The sequence below is a fragment of the Halichoeres trimaculatus genome, unplaced genomic scaffold (assembly GCF_033239565.1).
Source record: "Halichoeres trimaculatus isolate MK-OKI-2021-1 unplaced genomic scaffold, fHalTri1.1 fHalTri1_scaffold_7, whole genome shotgun sequence".
Taxonomy (NCBI): domain Eukaryota; kingdom Metazoa; phylum Chordata; class Actinopteri; order Labriformes; family Labridae; genus Halichoeres; species Halichoeres trimaculatus.
In genome coordinates, this window is record NW_027437185.1 from 25,590,136 (window position 1) to 25,611,983 (window position 21,848).

The 21,848-nt window shown below is 38.5% G+C and overlaps 1 protein-coding gene across 6 annotated transcripts in view; it reads left to right on the plus strand.

The window, feature by feature from the left end:
* The window catches only part of LOC141793369 (teneurin-3), a 177,423-nt gene that overhangs the window by 28,831 nt on the left and 126,744 nt on the right, over positions 1–21,848 (plus strand). The window contains exon 1 of one of the 6 annotated variants that reach the window (XM_074674016.1): positions 17,548–18,026. The exons of the other annotated variants lie outside the window; for them this stretch is intronic. The gene's annotated coding sequence lies outside the window, so the exon portion shown is untranslated. Of the gene's footprint in view, positions 1–17,547; positions 18,027–21,848 lie in introns of those variants that run through there. 6 annotated transcript variants of the gene reach the window in all.

A 21,848-nucleotide genomic window follows, 5' to 3' on the forward strand; every position in this document is an offset into this window, starting at 1 on the left:
ACCTTTGCACTCCTAACCAATGGATGTTTTCAATCAAAAAAGTTAAGAGCCAAAAGCTTCTTCTGCTCCTGTCTCATCTGAATGATAAAGAAAACGTCTTTGCTTTGCTTGTTTTCATACTTGCAGGGTCATCTTGGGCTGTCTTTGATTGTGGTTTCTTTAAAATTATGAGCTTAACAAGAGTCTTTTGTTCAGGCTTTCCAGTGTGTCCTTGAGCAAGACACAGAGCTCAAAGCTGCCAGGTTACAGAAAGTTCTAGATCTGTTTTTTTTTTATATATATACCATTAAACACATAGTGTAGTGTGGGGTTCTGTTAACAACCATTTAGAAAACGAGTTGTTGTACCGCCGACTCAAAAACGCCCCAATCTTTACTCAGTCTTTTAAATTTTCCAATTAATTGGTTGAGTAAAATGATGAAAATACTCGCAAAAATGTATTGTGCTAATTGTATCGGGCTGCTCTAATTTCTTTTTTGACACACACAATTAAAAGCACATTTTGACTGCAAATTATAGCACTGGATCTTTTCATAAGCAGTGGGAATGTGTTGGGAGTCTTTTTATACACATGAATAAATGTTTTATTAAAAGGCCTCAACTTCAGTCAGAATTTCAGGCAGTTTTCGTCATGTGAGTGTTTCATCTACCTCAAACAATGCCACAAATCAAAGGGTTTCGGTCTCAATCTACTTTCCCTTTATCAAACGCTCACCAATATTGCCTGAATTAATAAGGTGTTAGATGTTGATGGAGACTTGTACACAGACTGCAGGGTGCAGTGTGTTGTTTTTGAAACACAGTGACATAGATATACTTTCTTAAGTGTGCATGAGTATGACCTATTACTGTCCAGGTAAATAAAAAGAGATTCTTGTGTCTTAAATGAAATGTTAACAGAAGGTGGGAAAACAGCTGTGCTTTTTCAAACCTTTAATTTGTTTGACCTGGGTCTTGCCTCACAGGCATTGTAGAACATGTCCCACCAAGGGTGGAAATAAAATAAAATAATCTCAGGATTGTTTAAAAAAAACAAACCAAAAATGGTTAAAAAAATGTCTTGGAACAACTCCTTGAAAGAAATTAGAAGAAAGAGACGGCAAAAACTATCATTTACATAGATAGATAGATAGATAGATAGATAGATAGATAGATAGAAAGAAAGACAGATATGGCATATAAAGATATATATTTTAAAACACAAAAATGTAATTGGCAGTAACGAAGAAGCAAACACTGATTTTTTTTTTTCTCATATTAAATTTTCATTTATAAACTGAATCAAATGTGAGCATATGTAGAGCATGAATAAAGAACCTCTCGTATCAGACTTTTTAATATCATAACAACTGCGTTAATTGTTTACTTCAAGAGAACCTCCATGACTTCATCTCAGTTGTTTGCTAACTTGTCCTACTTTTCATTGTCCCTTCAACTTTTGTCCCTCTGATACTGCTGTGGTGAAAGCTGAGGTACACTTGCTTGACAGAAAAGTGGCGTCATCTGTTACCATTGATTAGTAAACACTAAATATAAGACCATCCCTCTTCGTCAGACGTATTATATTAAAAAAAAGGCTTCTAAGAAAGTCTCATGAAGTTTAATATGGTAATTATCTCTGAGGTCATTTTCCTTATTTCAGGATTTTTTCAGGATTGACTGAAAAAAAAGACAGTTTAATTATTTATGCACTTGTATTTTTAATGATAAAGCACTGACTTTTTCTATTATTATGATTCTATTTTCAATTAAATATTAAAAGATCCCTCCTGATGTCAGGTATTCTTAAGAGTAGCATTAATAACTCCCTTCTAACAGTTTAAATTTTACTGTCTTACCTTGACGGTACATCAGCTTGACTTAATGTACCTCATTGTCAGATAGAGCGGTGTATTGATCAGATTTTATGTTATTTAAAAGATGGAGAGCCAGTGTGTACCTCTGCAGCGCAGATAAACCAATAATTAAGAAAGGCATAAAACCAGCCATAAAACTGTCTGGACGCCTTATCGTCATCATGGGACATTTGTGGCTTCAGCACTTTAAGAGGATTTTGATGGAAGCAATGTTTTCAGATTTATTTTTAATGTTTTATTTGAGTTTAGCTAATATTTAAGCTAATACACATAAACTGACATGGATACAGTAAGCAGGCTGCTGATGAGACGTCCACTTAGACAAGTGCTGGGAGGCCAGGTCGGCTAAAATCCAGTATGACTGCTCCAAAATCTTGCTCCTTGTCATTTTCGTTTCTATCACTTTTAGTTCTGGTTATGAAACGTTTAAAATAACTGTGAGTATTAATCTTACTCATTGGTATTTGCATGAAATCTTGGCAGTTATCCTAACTGGAGTAACAGCATCACCTTGTAAGCTGTACAGGTGATGGGATTTAAAATATATAAGCCTGATGTTGCCTGAAACCCTCCCAAAAGTCACAGTGCTTTATCCAAGATTAAAATAGATTATAACTCAGTGTTAAACACATCAGTATTCCCTGAGTTGGACATTTTGGGATCTTTGAGTGGGAATATGTCTCATTTCTAAAGGACACTAAAGGAGCTGATTGGAAAGATGGCACAGGGAAATATACAGGAACACACACACACACACACACACTGCAACACACACATACACACACACCCACTTCTTTTCCTGAAGGGAGAAAGGTCAGTATCCAGAGGAGGAAATGGTGAGCCATTGTTATGATTGATCACACAGCAAGGTCCAGGGAGGACACAGTGTCACTTTCATTGTCAAACTCATTATACCACAGAAGAAGATTCCCCCTCCCCTGCTCCCACGTCCTCTCTTTCCTCCTCAGCTACATGAAGAAACCCTCTCACAGCCGTCGAGGAGACGAGCTGGTCACGTCCCAGAGTGTGATGTATGCTGAGCACACACAACACTGTCAGTTTGAACATGGGTGAACAAATGTATTAGCCCGCAGAAGGAAAGCAGCATAAGAATTAAACTAAAATAGGAAAAGCAATACATTCAATGTTTTTTTTTTAAATAAATAAATAAAAGAAAGGAAGCAAACTAAATTTTAGATATAAAACACAGCATGAAATAGTTTTATTTATGGTTTATGGGTGAAAAAAACAACAACAATAACAACAACAACAAAGATGAAAGTCCCCCACATTTGAGAATAAGGAGATGTGATTCCAAAAGCTTCAAAGAAAAAATTATTTCAAGTAATTCTTTAAAGAAAACAAAAGACAGTGGCTCCAGGGATGCCATGAAATAAAAAACAAATATTAATATTTCTTGGAAAAAAAGGTTTAATCTATTAATGCAAAAACAAAATATAATAACAATGATAAAGGATAAAGGTTTCACACATTTTCACAAAAAAGAGGAAAAGGAACATTTGCTCTAAAATCAACAGCTGAATAAACAAAAGCTCAAATATTTTAAACACATGAAACAGTTTCAGCAAATTAAATTGGGAAAAAAATCTTGATTTTATTGGCAAATTAATTGATTTTGACATTTTCCGTGCAAATAAAAAAAAAATTGCTTCAAACATATTCTTACACAACTTACAGAATGAAAGCTTTACAATAATGAAAAAAATGATAGAAAAAAAAATTCAAGTGAATAAAAAATACTTCAGAGGACATGAAACATAAAAGATTGTACTTACCAGATAAAAGAATAAAAAGTATGAAACAAAAAAACCTCTCAACCTGTCAGCCATCAAATCAATTTTTTACATTAAAAAAAAATAAATCAGTGCAGTTGAAAAGTCAAATCTGTAATTAAAACTGTCAAATGTACACTTTCACATTTTCTAATGTGAGCTTCAACAACATACTGATTTTTTTAATTACAGCTGTTGCACATGAAGCCTAACTTGCTGGTGAATGTTCTTGTTTGCTTCCCATATATCTTTGCTTTTATAAACAGCTGCTCTTCGAAGATCATGTATTCATTTTTATCCTAAACAACCTCTGAATGATTAGCTTTATATATGAGCATCTCAGCACATCACACTTACACAATATATTAGCAGTATTAACAACCAACTTGTAAAGGCGACAAGAGAAGAGCTGCCAAATCAATTAAAAAGTAACAAAATTGATGTCTTGTAGCCAAAGGCAGCTTGCAGGAGGGTTTGGAAGGATATTCTGGTCCTGATTAAAAATGAATGGTATCAGAATACATAAAGCTCTCTGGCCAAGCGCCCAGAGCAAAGCATCCTGAAACTGTGGTCACTTCAGAGGCAGGGGGAGAGGCATTAGGTATCCTCGCTATGAAGGGATGCTCAAGTAACAGACTGTTCTCGGTTCAATTCATCTAATCACCAATGCAAACCTAAGCACTTTGCAGATATAGATTTGAGGCCAACGATTGATATTGTATACCGTGTAAACTGACTCATGCTCAAAGAAGGGAGGCGTATTCTCTTGTAATCAGGACCCATCTTTGTACCCATGCTTGGCCTTTTATCCTGAACACAACCCAACACCAACAAACAGAACATGAAACAGAATCCTTAATTTAGTCTGTGAGATCTTATTTTCCCTCAAAATGCACTTCTCCATATTACAAGTACAATCAAGGCCCTTGAATAGCCATGATTGTGGTTAGCATAATGAAGTTACAGATGAATGAGTGTAGAGCTGACATCTTTCTTTACTCTACTCATCTTGCTTTACATTAGCCCTCTGTGATTTGAGATGTTAAGATTGAATTAGAGCCAATTTAGCAGCCTGGCTGTAATGTAAATATACTTAGAAAAAATAAAACTGAATTTAATCATAAATCACATTGTGCCTGTTACTGCAATAACGCTTCCTCCTCCAGATATTGCAGTGCGGAGTGCAGACTTTTTAAGGGAGTTACAGGGCAGAAAACAGCTTCATGTGTTTAAAAAGAAATCAAGAATAGAAAAAAAAGAAACAAAATCCTGATCTTTGCCACTTTGTGAATAATTCAGGGTTGCAAAAAGCAACAAGAGGTTGCGTCTCAACTTCTAGGCGTGCTTAGTTTTTGGATGGTTCTGCCTCTGTGATATTGATCCTGCCTAAAGGCGTCCAAGAGAGGTGAAGGCCGTCTGTGCCAAGAGTAGAGGTCACTCAGATAAATTGGCCAGTTTGGCTTTTAGCAGCTCCAGGGTCAAAGCCCATTCATCTTATTAGTTCGATGTATCCTTTTAGAGGCCTCAGCAGTAGGATTAGACAACAGAGCAGCACCGGGGCATTAGATGACAGACCATTTGGCAAATAGGTTAGAGCAGTTCCCACCTATTGTCTTCCCCTACATTACCCAGAGGATCTGTCTGCACACGTTTGCATGGCAGCTTTAAAGGTTGGAGGGTTACAAAAGAAAGATTTGTGCCAGATGGAGACAAAGTGTGTGACTATCTGAAAAATGCCTTTACAAAGTGAATGAAGCGGGACAGTATTGAGACATACGCCCTTCCAGACTGTGTTGAAAGCAGTACGTTGGTCACTGTTTGGTCTGAAGAGGTTTTTCACCTGAGACTAGAAGGACTACTTTAAAGCTACTGTGAGGAGATTTGATCAAATTTTGGCACCACTGGTGGCAGCCAGAATTCCCTTTTTTTTATCCCAGATTTGTCCTGTGCATGTGCATATATAATTTTTAATAGGTTGATTTAGTCACAATTAGAACAGACTCAAATATAAATGTTATTAACAATATAGATGTGTGTATTTGCTTGGATTTTCACTCCACCATATCTGGGCCAAGATTCATTAAAGCAATAATTGTAATGCTGAAAACTAAGAGCTTTTCCACCTTAAAGTGGTTGTTATCTGAAATAAAAAAAATTGGTTGTGGTTCTTAAAGGAACACTTTGATTTTTTAAAAGTGGATTTATGTGAGGTCTTTGTGGTAAGTGCATGTTTCAGCCGAGGCTCCTCGATCAGCTCAGCTAGAGAACCAGGACAGAAGCGAGGCTATCAGCAGCTGCAGACAGTCACCTCTTCAACATAATTTAGCAAATTTGAAGAAACTCTTGATTTTAACACTGATGCTGACGTGAGTGTATTCTGTACTCAGATATTTTTCATACTATTGCTGTCAGAAAGCCAGTGTTTAAGATGTGATTGCTAAATTCTGCCAAATCTGTGTCCAATCTGTGTCCATTCTGTCCCAGTAGATCAACACTACAACTAGGGATGGGTACCAAATTAGGTACTTTTGAGGGTACCGACCGAATTCTCTCAAAAGTACTGAGTACCGATTCATGTAAAATCAAAAGGTACTAGGGCTGGACAATTAATTGGATTTTAATCGTGATTTCAATTTTGCCATCTGACAATCATAAAAACAATATAATTGAAGAAAAACAATTAATATGCCGCACAGTGTAGATGTATGCAAGTTCCCGTGCTTCATAGCTCTTCTGTGTTCCATGTGCAGCCACAGCGAGTGTGTGTGACTTATGTGTATCAATAATACTGTATGTGCCACTTGCTGGTTCTTTAAAGTTGTGTTTAAATCAGTACTGAAGTTTTTGAATAAATGAATGATTGTGTATATTAATTGTGATTTCAATATCACTTAAAATAATCGGGATTCTTATTTTTACCATAATCGCCCTGCCCTAAAAGGTACCATGTTTAGGTACCTAAATGCATCCTTGTGATTGTGAGGGAGTGGGGGACTAGGTGATTTTCCATGCTGGACATGAACACAACATTGCAAGTTTATGGATTGAAGAATAAATATGTTAAATTATTTTTTTATACTTTATTATTTTTTTAAAAAAGATATTTTTTATCACATATACACAGAACAGCACTGAAAACTGGTACCGTTGAGTACCGTTACTGATTGCCAGGTACCAGGTATTGGTACCGTATGGTTTCAAATGTGAAAAGTACCCACCCCTAACTACAACGTCTAGTTGATTTTGAGAATTAGACTCTGTGTTGACGCTAGATCGTAAGCCACATAACCACAACAATAAACCGTTGCATCAAGTTAAGTCAGGCCTGGACTCGACAGGTTAAAGTTTTACAGAGCCCAGTTGATGGAAGAGGTAGCATATGACCAATCTGTAGCGGTCAGGAGATGAACTTTTATGCTGGTTTCCCTCTGCTTGCCCTTTACTTATTGACAAGTGCCCCTCCCCCTGAATCATTTTCTTTTGCAAACTTTCTGATCTTCTCCACAAAGTCACTGAATCCCTGCTCAGATGAAAAAACCCAACAAAGTTTGATCCATAGCCTTGTTATCTCCACTGTATCATTTGGTATAAAGTGATCAGACAGGCCATCTGGGCTGACATGAGCTCGCTGCCTACAGTTTGCGTCCGACATGTTACAAGATTTCTTGCTGCCATTTGGGTCTGCCAACGTGCTGTCCCGATTTGAGACAAGTTAAATGGCAGACTGAGCATGTCTCTTGTTGCAGATTTCCCTTGACTTTATTTAAGGAGAGAGAAAAGACAAAGGAGAAAAAGAAAGCACCATGTTAAGTGGGCGATCACTCTGTTGGACGAATTGTTGTTGAGCTTAAATGCTTCATTTAGTGGGATAACATTGAAATGAAGCAGAAGTAAAGCGCTGAATATGTGTGTTATTTCTGCTCCATTTTAAAATGCAGTGAAAACAATGATTAAATGCATGCTGACAAGTTGTCAAACAAACATATTGACACTGTATCGAGTTGTTTATGTGAAAACTACACACGAATTCTACTCCAATAATGGCTACAACAGCAAATCTCAGCCCTTCAATCATGACTGCACTGCAGCTTTTACCTCTGGTGTGTGTAATAAGTCGTTGAAGAAGCCCAAATGTGGCATTGAGATGATGCACACACACACACACACACACACACTCTCACACACTCTCATACACTCAGTTTTCCAGTAATTGGATGCCCATCCCCTCCCCCAACCCCACACTCTTGTCTTCTGACTGTTGTTGAGAGCAAAATGTGTTGGCTCTAATTTAAACTCAGCCTCTGATGCTTTTCGCTGCCCCTACCAAAAATAGAGAATTACAAAGACATTTTTCTTTGTAATGGTTTTATTGTGAATTTCCTTTTCTATCAGCCTATTTGTAAAGCTATAGCAGTGAGGGGTAATTGCAGAAGAATTATTAGACAGAGATGAGTAAAGCAACTTTTGGGAAAACTATTATTTTACAAAGAGCTTTGTGGCCGTTACAGCAACATCATCAAAAGTCTTCAATCAGAGAGACAGACTCTAATAGTCCTGTTTACTGCTGACCTTTGACCCCTCTCTTCATTGTAGTTGCTTTCCCAGCCCTATTTATGCTGCCTTTCACTGGAGCCTCTTGTTGTTGAATCATTTTAAAGCACACTGAGGGACAGTCTCGCTTCTAGAGGAGCTTCTCAGAGTTCCCCCTTGAAAGAAGTACGAGGATGACATTTGGGACTTCATTAAAACAGTCTGGGAGGGAATTTTTCTTCCACCCTCTGCTGCATGACACAATATATTTACCATGGCAAAGGAATATTACTCACAAATAATTCACCGCTGCAGTATGCCTCACACAGAACCAATTTTGCATCTTAAATAAAGTGGCGGCGATGTGACTGATGAGTCGCTCTGTTATACATTAAATCATCTTGTCATCTGTCTGGGTCCATCACATTTCCATAAGACCCAACATTCTTTGTTCTAAGTGATGTCGTGCGGGTAGATTACATTAGAAAAAGCCTTGATGACCGCTATGAGTAACTCGATGAGGGTTTCTGCGGTTAGGTTTAAATATAAAATGATATGTATGCTGATTCAAACAAGAGATAACTTGTCTCCTTGTTTAATTTTTGATACGCTGGTTTATTTTTGGTGGTGAGTCAGATCTCCAGCTAATGCACTGGAGATGTAACACTTCTTCAGCTCCTTATGGCATTGCTGCTACAGTTCCTATGCTTAGATATCCCTATTCTTATATCCTCTGAGGTAGCTAAAAGCCAAATCAAAGTGCGATATTAGCTAGAAAATGGAACATTATGCAAATAACGTCCTGGGTGACACCTTCAGTAGAGCAGGCAAAGAGCTTTTCGATTATCTGGTAGCACTACTTTGACTCTCCATTATACTTCATGAACGGCATTCATTTCAGCACTGGCTGCCAACCAGGGTGGGCCATATTCTCTCCATCATTTAGTTTGTAGATGTTAGTGTTACATGCGCCAGGTGCTGGCTGACAACTATATGAATAATGTGTCTGGAAGAGGGGAAACTCAGTCAGGGGAAGCCCATTCCCTGGACTCTCCATTAATATCACAGTCCACTCTTTCAGGGGATACTGCTGACATTTTGCTCTCTGTGTAATAGAGACCTAACCTTTAAGCACTGTAAGGAAGAAGTCATTTTTCATCATCTGCTGTCCATTTTGGAGAATTCCCCAACTACCGCCTTCTAAGCATCTGTCCTCATTTCCCTGCCATTGTTTTCCATTTTTTTATTTCTTTTAAAGAATCTGCTGCGGTCATCATTTGTTTTCAGGCTGCAAATGAAATTCTCTCATCTGAAACCATCCCTCTGTCACACTTTCCCAAAAATACATCACCTTTTGTTGAATATTTTGGTCATTCATGAGTTGGATTTTACAGTGCCAGCCAGACCATAGCTGATAACTTGGATGGATGATCAGAGCGTACATTTTGTTTTGTCCAAGTCTGCCTTAATTCCTCAAATCCAGACTCAAGTGTTAAGCCACCATAAGAAAAACCGGCAGATCCCCTGTGTCCTTCTTGAAGCCAGGCAGGCTGAAGGAAAGTCATTGTTTCAGCAGCCGGTAATGATGATTAGCCACAATCTGGGGGATCGACTGCACATCGGTCAAACACGTCGACATCCTCAAAGGGAGAGATGGCCTGCTGTCCCAGCCGTGCATACTGAGCAGATTGATCGTGTTTCCTGCAGAGATTTAGGGGAAATCTTTGATGTGTGCATGGTAATAATGTGGACCCTGCCATGAAATGCAAAGCATCTGCAGCTGAGTTTAAAAACTGCAGCTCTTTTAACATGAGCTGATACGAATCTCAATAACAGATTGTTTTTTGAAAAAATTGCAAGACTATAAATTAAAATACTAATGGCTTTTAATTCTATATGTGATGACCATCCTCAAAAACCCCTCTGCATAACTCTTTCATCCAATTTCTGCAAAACTGAAACCCATGAACTGAATTTTATACAGAGCCTATGGCTGCTGCTTTATGTCCTATCAGCAGTGGGGTTTTTTTAATGAACAATACCATTTTTATAAGAGCGTTTACTGAATTTGTCATTTTTAAATGTAATTACAACATTGCACAGATGCACTGGCGGTGCTGTTTGATCATCAGCCCATAAAAAAAAACTCTACCAAAACTGCTTCAAAGGAAGGAGTGTTAAGTTTTCTGCAGAGCACCTCTGTGTTTTCTCACTACAGATGAGAACATCCCGAACAACAACTGTGTCCAAATATCAGCATGTATGTTCGTAATCTTCACCATTTTTCTGTCATCTGTCGTCTCACCTCCCGCTCTCTCGCACTCTGGGGTGTTGTACGCCACATGTGATTTTTGAACAATGAGTGCCTTCACATCTTGGTTACAGTGTGTGTCCACTATGCACATGTATATGCAAATAATTGTAAAACTTTTTGTCACCAGAGAGTGAAAGAGAAGAATCATAATGCTGATTGTCTGATGGGCTGCAGTCAGGTCGTGTTAAAAAAATCAAAATCTTAAGAAGTGTTTTTTTTTTTTTTTCTTGTTTTAAGCAAAAACTGTCTTATTACACTCAATATGAGACACATTCAACTAATCTGTCCAGAAAAATGTCTTGTAACAAGTAAAAAAAAATCTGCCAATGGAACAAGAGAAATTTGCACAAAAGTTTGCTTAAAACTAGAAAAAATGTCCGAATACATGTTTCTTTTCTCTTGTTCCATTGGCAGATTTATTTTTTACTTGTTTCAAGCAATTCAGACCTCATCTTAGTCTTTAAATAACTTGAAACAAGAAATTTTGCTGGACTGGTCAGGTGAATGTGGCTCATTCAGTCTAAAAAGAAAATTTCTTTTAAAAATAAGACAAAACCACTTGTCAAGACTTCAGTTTTTGCAGTGCAGACATATTAATACTAAGCGATAGAAATGATTTTGATAGCAGTTCTTCATGGTAAAATCTTGTTAAATGAGGATCATAATTGTCATGCATTACATGAGTTTATGGTCTTCGAAGGCCACCTATGTATCAGCAGTCACAAATGTGAGCAAAGGAGCAACTGATCACTAAAAACTCTCATTCTCACAAACAGGGTACCCCTAATATGTTAGTCTAATGTGCATGGTATTTGAATATTAATACAATACAGACTATAGTGTCTGATTGAACTTTCTCCAGTCACATGTTTATTAAAATTACTGATGATTTTGCCTTGAAGAAGAGAACAGATTTTTTTTTTAAGTCAATTTTATTTAACAAGAGAAATTTTTTTTTAAAAAGCTGACAATGATGTCTAGTTTTGAACAAACTTCTATTTTCAAGATGTGAGTGTAAAAGCGATTGGAAATTCGATGGAGTTACAACACCAACATTTCTGCTTTTTGCTAAACATGATCTCTTTGAGCCTTCAAATGCTGAATACTCAATTAATAAATCCATTAAAAAAAAACAAAAAAAAAACTTATTTGTGCTTCAACTTTTGTGGTGATGATTTAAAATTCAACTGTAATGGATTATCCAAAGGATAATCTTCTTTGGAAAGAAAGTAGCAGCCCTCCACCACTGTTGCATTTTCAACATATTTTCCAAGGCAGGAGACAGAAGCCTCAGATTTTCAGGTAAAATGAATTCTCTTGGGATTAAACTTTTTGTTCAAGATCAATATAGGCATGATCTTGCGAAATATTGCAGCACTGTGGCTGCCTACAGAAAGGTAATTTACACCTGATTTACATCTAGAATGATCTATGGTTTAGATTCTTATTTCACTGTGTGAGTTAAGTGCACGTTTCAGAGAATTCAGATGTAATCAAAGGAAAATAATGACAGAAGCTCCATGTCTGTGTTCCTTAGCCTGTCGCATAAAAAAGATGACAGGACAAGTCAACACTCTGACTTTTGGGGATTTTGTGGCTTGAAGCATCATGTTTTAACTGAACTGTCGTCTGCACATTTTTTTTAACTGCGACCACATGTGATCATAATGTGGTAATTGGATAGCTCATTTATTTCACTTACGTCTCGCTTGAGGTCTCCACATTGAAATTAATTTTGCATGGAAACTTACCTTTGACATGACTGATGATTCACACAAAGGTTTCTGGTTATGCTGCGTAGATTAGGGTGGGCACCCACCATTAGCGAGAGAAAAAAAAATATCTTGCTGTTAAGTAACAGAGTCATATTCCACATGATTTGTGTAGCTGAAGCAAATTTTTAAAGATTCCACTGAAAGAAGCACCCACTGGCATTGTACTTAGAAATATTTCCCTCATTTGTTCTGACTTTACTGGAAATGGCCTTTATTATAGAAACAATGATAGAATCCAGTAAATCAGGAAAAGTATAGGGTGTAGTGTTGCCATCAATAATAGATTGGAAACAAGTCGGCGCTGATGGAACCTGAGGCCTTTCTTTTGTGGAGGTCTTAGTGCCGTAGCGGTGCATGTGAATAATGCATGGTCCCAGATAGACTCCAGCTCCCTCTCTAGTCCTTCCGCTCACTGGCTGCCTGGCTCGCAGGCTGGGGCGCCGCTTTTCCCCAGCAGTGATTGGCTGTGCCTGGAGGGCAGTGGAGGAGATGGGAAATCACCTGCTCCATTTAGCTGTGGTGTGCTAGCTGCCTCGACGCCCCACTGTTCAGACCTTTGTGTCTGCTGCTGACGCTCGACACTAGGACCTCTGGTTAACTTTAGTCGGGGTTGCGGCGGCACTGAGCTGTCATTTGGATACTTATTATCACCCTGGACTTTTCTTGAAAGGTAAATCTGCTGCACAGCTGCACTCCCAGGTTTCTTTTACTACATTTTTACCCCTTTTTTCACTCTGACAGAGCAGGAGTTGTGATTGGCAGTGATGTCGCAGTTGTGCCACAATCACTGTTGTTGATTCTGCTTCTTCCTCGCTGTTCCACACCCAGATCCCCATGCCCCCTCCCCAACCCCCGCCAACCCACCCACTATCCCCCTTCTCTGTCTGTCTTTTTAAGAAATGTTGCAAGCGTTCTTTCACACACTGACGTATGGTGCTGCTGTGGGAAGCACCCGCTGCATTTTCAATGATTCAGCCTTGAGAACCAAGGGGGATCTCGGCGTCCTCTCACCCAGGGGTCTCGGTGGGGAGTCCGCTGAAGCTGGGCACCCAGTCCAGCCCCCCATGGAGCAAGAGAGGCTGGCCAAGGCAACACATAATCCATATTCTAAAGGCCAGCTGGACTGGGACCATGCAGCAAAAGGAGAGCTAAGAGACCTAGCGCCCCCGCCCACACCCCACTTCCCAATACCTCAGACAGCTTTGGCATGTCAAAATTGAAACCTTGCTGAATAGCCGTCATTTAGCAGTAGCTCTTTGGTGGAAATAAGAGTCTATTTTCCCCCTTTTGCTGGAGAATTAAGCACATTATGTGAAGAAGATCCCGGCCTGTTTCCCATATTGTTTACTCGAGTTGAAATTTACTGCACTGCCTCTGCCAGAGCCGAAACCATTTTTTTTTTCTCCGTCTCCCGTCTCTTTGTTTGCACATGGTGCTGTAGTGAAAATGAGCTACTTGGCTGTAGGTGGTTCAGTATCCAGAGGGGGCTTTGGGGTAATCCTGCCTTGACAGGGTATGGATAAACCTAGACAGGTGACTGTCAGAAGGCCGGCGTTTTCGACAGACACATATTTATTCCCTGAACACACCAAACCCGAGCCCACTACTTCTCCCAAACCCAATTACTGTGTTCTCACCAAGCCTTCTGTGCACATTCAGGCTGTATACTGTATTCCCATTGTTCCCTATTGTCCACTGTAAAACAACAAGGTAAAACAACCCAAACGGAGCTTGTTGTCTAACCTCTGCTTTACGTTCGACTTGAAGATACAGTGCTGAAATCTGATAGCATATTATGAACAAAGCACTGATGAAGTTCTGTTACTGTACCTTTAATTCTTCTCCCCTTTAAAGGCACAAACCATGAGGGAATTCTAATGAAGCCTTTTGTTATTCCCATCAGAATAGAAATCAACATAATCTCCAAGGTAAAACATCTAACATGAAAATATTCTGTCACAGATTCGTCCTACAGTCGAGCTAGAAAAACCCTCTCTTCTGGACTGATGATGAATGTAATGATTTGGGCCACTCACAGTAAATTTCTGTCAAGCTGTATGGAATTGGGGCACTCCTGGATTACCAGCACCGCGGTCCAAACTCGTAACATATTTCCCTACTTGAGCCTACAGGCGTGACAAGGCTCTTTGAGTCAATGTGTGTTTGAGCTGGGGAAATGTCAAAGAAGCGCTCCCTTGTTCTCAGCCCCAGAGGCTTCACTTTTGATGTCCACCTTCAAAGCAGTCTTATCATCAGTCCTTCGCTGTTTTAGTTGTTGGTCATTAATGAAAGGCGCTTTTTACAGACTGCTGCGCCCACATGATAATTGCTGATTACCAAATACCCACTAGATTCTGCAGAAAGATTGAAGCACTTCAATCCTTAAGGACTTATTAGTAGTTAAAGTGTTGAAGAATTCAAGAAGTTTTTTCATGTGTTATTATCTGGTGTCAAATGAGCAAAACAGGATTGTGAGTAAGTTAGAAATAAATGTGCTTTAACAAATATTTCTTGAAAAATACTGGATTTTATATCATGAATAGGAAGAAATTTAAGTGAACACCAACCTCAGATCTTGCCAGCAGGGTGGGCTCAAACTCTGAGATAATTAGTGATAGTAGTTTTATACCAGCTCTTCATTTATGAAATAATGCTCAAGGTCTGTTTAAATGCATTGGACTTATTTGCTATCCACTGTGATACTCTATCTTTCCAGTTACATGATAGATGATAATGTTGTGACATCTTGTCCCTGCAGTTATTTCTTTCTGTGACTCCCTGACAGTAGTGTAATCTACTTTATTGTGTTATTGTATTTTATTTGAAATAACTTTCTCATGATATTCTAAAGGATGTAAATCAGATCCTCAATGGTAGTATAAGGCCAAAGATATACTTGTTGTTTGACCTTGCATTAGCATAAGCGTCCTAGTGTCTCATAAGCTCATAGTAAACATCCTTGACAAGCATGTTGCTGGAGGATACTGCGAAAATGCATACTGGAGAGCTCGGGCTGTATGGACAGTGTGATTTGTATGTAAGCAATAGACAAGGCAAGCAACACCCCCGCCAAGTTTTTCAATTGTTTTCCTCTTTTCTTTCCTTATTTCCATGTTGTTCTTTGAGTTTCAACATAAATACATGAATTTAACTTAACTGATGCCAGCTATATTTCAGTTGTGCTTCACAATTTTTGTATAAGAGTTTGATGGATGCATAGATTATGGTTGTAGCCTTATGTGGTACTGTGGTCTGAGGCAACTTTCCCTGATGAAGTTAATTCGCATCCTTGTCCCAGTTTTGACTGGCATGTTGTTCCTGTGTGATGACACATTGTACAGATGTGGATAATTTCAAACTTGGTCTGTTAGCTTGTCTTCGAAACTGTCCGTCATTGTTGTCTCAGCTGCTGTGTTTACTGTCACATCCTTTTTGACTCTACACTACGCCTGCTCTTCACGCTGATATTGCACCTCATGTTGCGTTAATTTTTGAGGAAACAAACGCTGTGGACACATGGCAGCTATCATGTCTTTGCTTATGCTAAGTTAACAGCAGGTGTATTCTGGCCTCAGGGCAACAGCTTTCTTGAACTGTTTATGCACTATTGCTGTAGGGCTTATGTTTACACCTCATTCCATCCAGAGAAATGTGAAGTTGAATGTCTCTAACTGGTCTGCTTTTTTGTAATGACCATTGATCACTGATTTATCTCTGATTTATCAATCTTACTTTCTTGCTGTTAAAAAAAAATGAAGTTACTTGTCACATGGATGCTGAGTCAGTGAAAGACCTAAGTTTGAGGTTCCACATTTTTAACAAAAAGCCTCAAAGCTACAAAAAATGAAAATGTGGTTTGAAAAGAGTGTGAATGGAGGAGGCAGGTAGAGAGTAATGAAAGCTTTCCAGTTGTAGATGGGGAATGAAACATGCTGAAAAATCTGAAGGACATCTTTACACTGCTATTAGAATTTTAACCACTGTCATTTTTTTATCCATCTTTTGCAAGTCCCTTTTATAATGTGAAAACTCAGCGGTAGATCACTTTAGAATACCCATTTAAGAAAGGCTCTGCAGAGAAAGAAAAGCTCAGCCAAGGTAAGCCTGCCAAATATTTTTTTTCCTCTGGGGTTTTGGTCGGATGTTCCCACTGTTACTTTGTGAAGAATATAAAATATAGTTTTCTCAGGACAATCAGAGTAGTGACTTTCCTTAACTGCCAGTAGGGGGCAGAGCTTTAGGAAATGTGCACAGCTAGATATGGATAAAGTAAACGATTGAAAAAAGAGACAAAAAGAATATACAGCATGGCTTTCTTTTCTCTCCCAGGTGCATAATTATAAGTATCATTATGCCACTAATTATATTATATTATCTGCCAGTGTTTCTATTCATCCATTGTAATCAAAATCTATTCTTATAATGCTACCTGAATATTTTTTCCAACGGCTGTCCTTCTACTTTATTTCATGTAAGGAGTAAAAACATGACTGTACAATTACAATGTTGACTAATATTCTCTAGCCCCCATATTTTAGTGACTTTAAAGATAGTCCCACACTTCTTTTGAGAAGCAAATGAGGCTGCAGCCATCTATCTGTACTATGCTAAATAATCCTTCTTCTAAAAGTGTGTCTCATGACCAGTCAACGATTTTGCCTCCTTTGTTTAATGTTGTCAGAGTAAACAAACAGCACTGACAATCAATCAGCAAGACGAGATCAAAACAAGGAATGGATAGCTTCAGCACTCATTGCTGTCATAGTATTATTATAATGAATTGTGTTTGAGCCTTTCTTTGTTCTGGAAGCTCATCTGTGATCATATTATGGAGATTTTCTGACAGTTAATGTGGCCACAGTCTCTACATCGCTTATCTGCAGCAGCATGTATCACGTGTAAGCTGCTGTATGTTTATGAGCTTAGCATGCAATGAAATATTCAAATAAGAAGAAAAAGAATATTCATTATGTATGTCATAAAAAACAAAGACAAGTTCCTTTTAAAAATGAAGAAGAACCATTTAAAAGTTTCACGTTCATGTCTGCATGCTGTACCTCATGAATTTATATCAGGGTTTATCTCAAAGCTTGTCATTTAGCTCTTTCATTTTTTTGCATACCAATCCAAGTTTTTGTGTTAAGGTGGCTGCCTACCTCTCTCATCCCCTTCCTCCCTCCCTCTCTTCCTTCCTTTTCTCTTCTCCTCTCCCGCTACTTCTTCTTTTTGAGGGGTAAACACACACGCAAAGCTCCTCAGCCTATCATCTGTGACCGCCGCTACAGCCAGACAGCGTAACACGATCCATGATAGAGTGGTGCAAATCGCCCAGCGCTTTCGTCTGCCATCTCACATAAGGAGGGGGAGAAGCCCATGAGATAGGTTCAGTTTTTTTTTTTTGAAAAAAAAGGAAAATAAAAGGAAGAGGGAGGAAGAAAAAAAGGAAAAAGGAGGAGGAGGTTGAGAGCTGCCGGAGAGTGCGGCAGCGGCTGGTGCCTGCAAAACTAGAACGATGCTGGTGTGACTTTCCGGTCCACTAGGTTTTAACCCTTTTGACATCGCTCGAGTGCCGTCCATGTGTCAGTGCCACAGTGTTCTCGTGCAGCGTGTGGCTCGTCTGGCAGCAGTGAGAGGAAGAGGAGGAGGAGGAGATCTGGAACGTTTGTAAAAGCATTACAAAGCAGCATCGCAGCCTGAGAAGTGGACCCTACATGTACAGTGAAGCTTGAGTGGGAAATTGCTACAGGCATTCTCTGAGGTAACACACCAACTTCTGATTTTAATCCTTTTATAATGAGAGCACAAAATTAACCCAAATTCTAATCTAGGTTACAGTTACAAGAGTCTGGATTTTACTGTATTTCACTGGGGCAGATTTTTGCTGCATGTCTGTGGACTTGAATGTAAAATGCATCTGTCAACAACTTGGATAGGGTGAAATAATGTCTAAGGCATTGCACGGGCTGTGCACCAGCAGCTCTTCTATTAGCCCTGGCCTTATTGTTACTGCAGAAAAGCTATTGTATTCCCTTCAATCCCCTTGTGGATCTTCTTCTTTTCCTTATGAGGGGGCGGCGTGTGTTGTGTTTAAAATGCTACTGCAGCCTTACATGTGCAAAGTGATAATCTAGTGCACTTTCACTTGCCCAGAAACCCCCACAAGCTTTTAAATATGTACATTTATGACCAGGGGAAGGCTCATTTTGGACTTTATGATGGTCAAGTTGCTCTACAGTCATCCAATCAGTGAATTAGTGGTTAATTTTCTTGCTATTTTACATCAACATAAAAGGTATAATGGGTATAGTTGCTCTTCCATCATCAGAAGCACTGCCTGATAATGTGGAACAAATGAAAAAAGGAAAGGGTTTTAATATTGTATGACATTCAATATTAGCGTAAATTGCCTTAAGCTTTCTGAGCTGCATCGGAGTGATAATATATTATTCTTGTATTCTTTCCTCCACAACCCCTTCTTCTATTTAGAACACTCTCAATATTAAACAAGACACCCACAATGTATTATGGGTAATGCATGCAAACAGGGGTACCCTAGGTGTAGCTTTTGGGTGTTGACTTGGCTTTGATTAATCATTTTAGGCTGACGTCATGGCCTCAGGGACAGAGATGGATTGAGGCGCTTTGCAGACCAATGGTTACAAAGACAAAGAGTAATTGGTGTGTAGCCAGTGGTGGCCAATGTAAGCAGAGCAGATGCATCAACAGTAGAATAAGTCTGAGTGCGGCAAGAGGTCATACGATGGCACTCCCACATACATTTACAGGTGACAGGTAAATACGAGCAGGTAAATGCAATGAGGCTTTCCCTCCGCAGGCGTTGCACCTCACGAGGCGTCAGGATGAGTTATCCTGCAGGCCATAAGGTGAGTTGTAGAGGAAGGCAGGTGTATTTTTAGCTGCCTGCATGAGTGCCAAGTGATGAATTGCATTGCAGGTTTATTTGTTCATTTTAACACCCATCAGTTGAATAATTTTAAAGCTGCAGCCTCACAGTGATATGACTTTCTTGCGAGGATGTGGCGATGTTTGCCTGCAGAGCGGTGAGGAGGGGGTAATTGAAGGGGTGGGCGTGCTGCAGTGGAGGTGGGTATATTGTGATCCAGCCATCTTTATATGTGTCAGTGGTAATTAAATTGAAAAAGTGGGTTTTTGTCCCTGGAGGAAAAAAGCAAGTGCCCTTCCATACATGCTGAGGAGGGGGTAAAGTTTTAATAGTGACATTCAGCACACATGCAATCAGAACAGGAATAATAACTTTAATATCTGAAATCAGAATGGGCTGATGCTTGGCTTTTGTTTTTCTCAGAGGACTAACACTGCTCGGCATTCACATTAACAGTGAGGTCTGAGCAATTTTTGTTTTAATTATCTTATCTCATGTTTCACCGGGCAGCTCTGCCAGTCTTATTCTGCTCTGCCTTTACCGGCAGACGCACGTCAGGTCCTCAAGGCCGGCCAGTGCCTCAGCCAACAAAGGCTTTTGTGCATTATGATGCGGTTTCTGAATGAACTGTTCCATAATTTATGTGATGACAGGATGAACTGTTGTTTAATTTATGTAATGCCCAAATGAGGGTATTTGTATTTTGTTTATTGTGCAGTGCTGACTGGCGGACCTTCCTATTTTAATGCTCTCCAAAGAACATATCCGGTCATGACCCACGTGTGCAGAGTAAACTCTCAGAGCTAAGCATCAACAAATATCCCTGAAAACAACTGTTTTTCTTTATGTTTCACTGACAAAGGCCCAATATTTTTCTTTCTACTTCTCAGTTTTCAACATGAAGCTTTGTGCTAAGTGCTCCCAAAGTGAGCATTAAAGGAAGGAAGGAAGTCAAGTCAGGCCAAAGTCAAGAAATGAGAAATCTTATCAGAGAATTTTCTTTTGTTATTTGATGTCTTATTTACGATCAGCTGCAAAGATTTTTTGCCATCGAACTCTTCCAGCAAAACATGGTTATAGTCAGAAAGAGCTACATGCAGCAAACATACATGAATAAATACATAGAAAATGCAGCGCAGTCTGTAAATTTAATATGTTCACTACATATGTATGTCTCGGGGTGATGGAGTGAAAGGTGGGGAAAAAAATGCCTCCCTGCTACCTCTATAAGACAAAACTGACATTATTTTAATTCATTATCCTCATATTCACTTCTGATATCATCTTAATAAGGTTTTGGGAAATTATGTGAGTGTGAAATAGTCCACAGGGTGATGCCATCTGGGAGACAGTGAACCCCTGTTTTTAATTAAAACTCAAATAATGTGGAGGAGAAATCAGCATACCTGAAAGCTTCAACAAGTGTATATGAGGAGAATTTAATTAGAATAAGAAAAAAATAATAATTACAAAGGAATACTTGAATTAAAAAAAGAAAAGATTATCTAAATAATAATAAAATAAACAGATTCAGCCTCTTAAACACTTTTGTAAAGCAAATTATGAGTCAGGTTTTCACTTTTTAATAACTGAAATGATGCAGCACTGACTTTTTTTAAAGCGAAGTCTAGATTTTACTTTTTGATGCTTTTTGTTCTTGCTGTCAAACATTCAGCTAAACGCAGGCTGAGAGCTGTTTTCCCCTTTGTGTAAAACTCCAAGGTTAGAATATTCAGAGTGCAGCAGCTCAGTGCTCCAAACAAAATCAAAAACATGAACCAAAACATAAATGAGTCAAAATGCATCACACCTCATAGTGTGAGGTTGCAGTACCTGCTATGTACTTCACAGCAGGGAGAAAAGGTACTCACTTTGATGGACATAAAGACTGAAAAATGAATTATAATGACTTTAAATTCTTAAGAGATTAGTCATAGAAAAATAGTTCAATTCAGTTTTAAGCGAAATGGAGGTATCCTATTCCTATCCTCTACCTTGTAAAGGACCATAACGTGTTTCACATTAATGGGATATTATCTGCTTTAAAAATGTAAGTCAAATTAGTGTGTGCATGTGTGTTATCACAAAATTAAAGTTTACATTAGCAAGAGGGAAATGAGTTACTGGACTCCAAATCTGTTGTTATTAAAAATAAATAAATAAATAAATAAAGCAAAAAAGTGAACACTCTTAATAATAATATGTTTTATTTTATTTTTATTGTTTTATTATGCTTAACATTAACAACTCTGACACAAAACACCTTAAAGTTAAAAGAAAATAAGAATAAATCAATTTTAGGGTTGAAGTATTGTTGTACTGTAAACTAATTAAATAAGACCAGTTATTTCACTGATAAACCAAATAGATTAATGCCCTCTACTTTTGTTCCCACAATGCAAAAGTTAATTTTGTGAATTTTAATGTAAACTATGTACAAAAAATATTAAGCTCTAGATGTGTGTAGCAGCCCCACCAAGATCCTGAATGAACTACATTTACTACACAACAGATACTACACAATGGCTTTTACAGATTTGTCAGTGTCTGTCAATAACACATGTTTTCCAAACCCACATACAAAGTCTTTACCTTTATTTATTTTTTCTCATTTCCAAAAAAAAAGAGAGACAGACAGACAAAAAACTGAGTTGATGGTGAAGTAATTCTTACAAC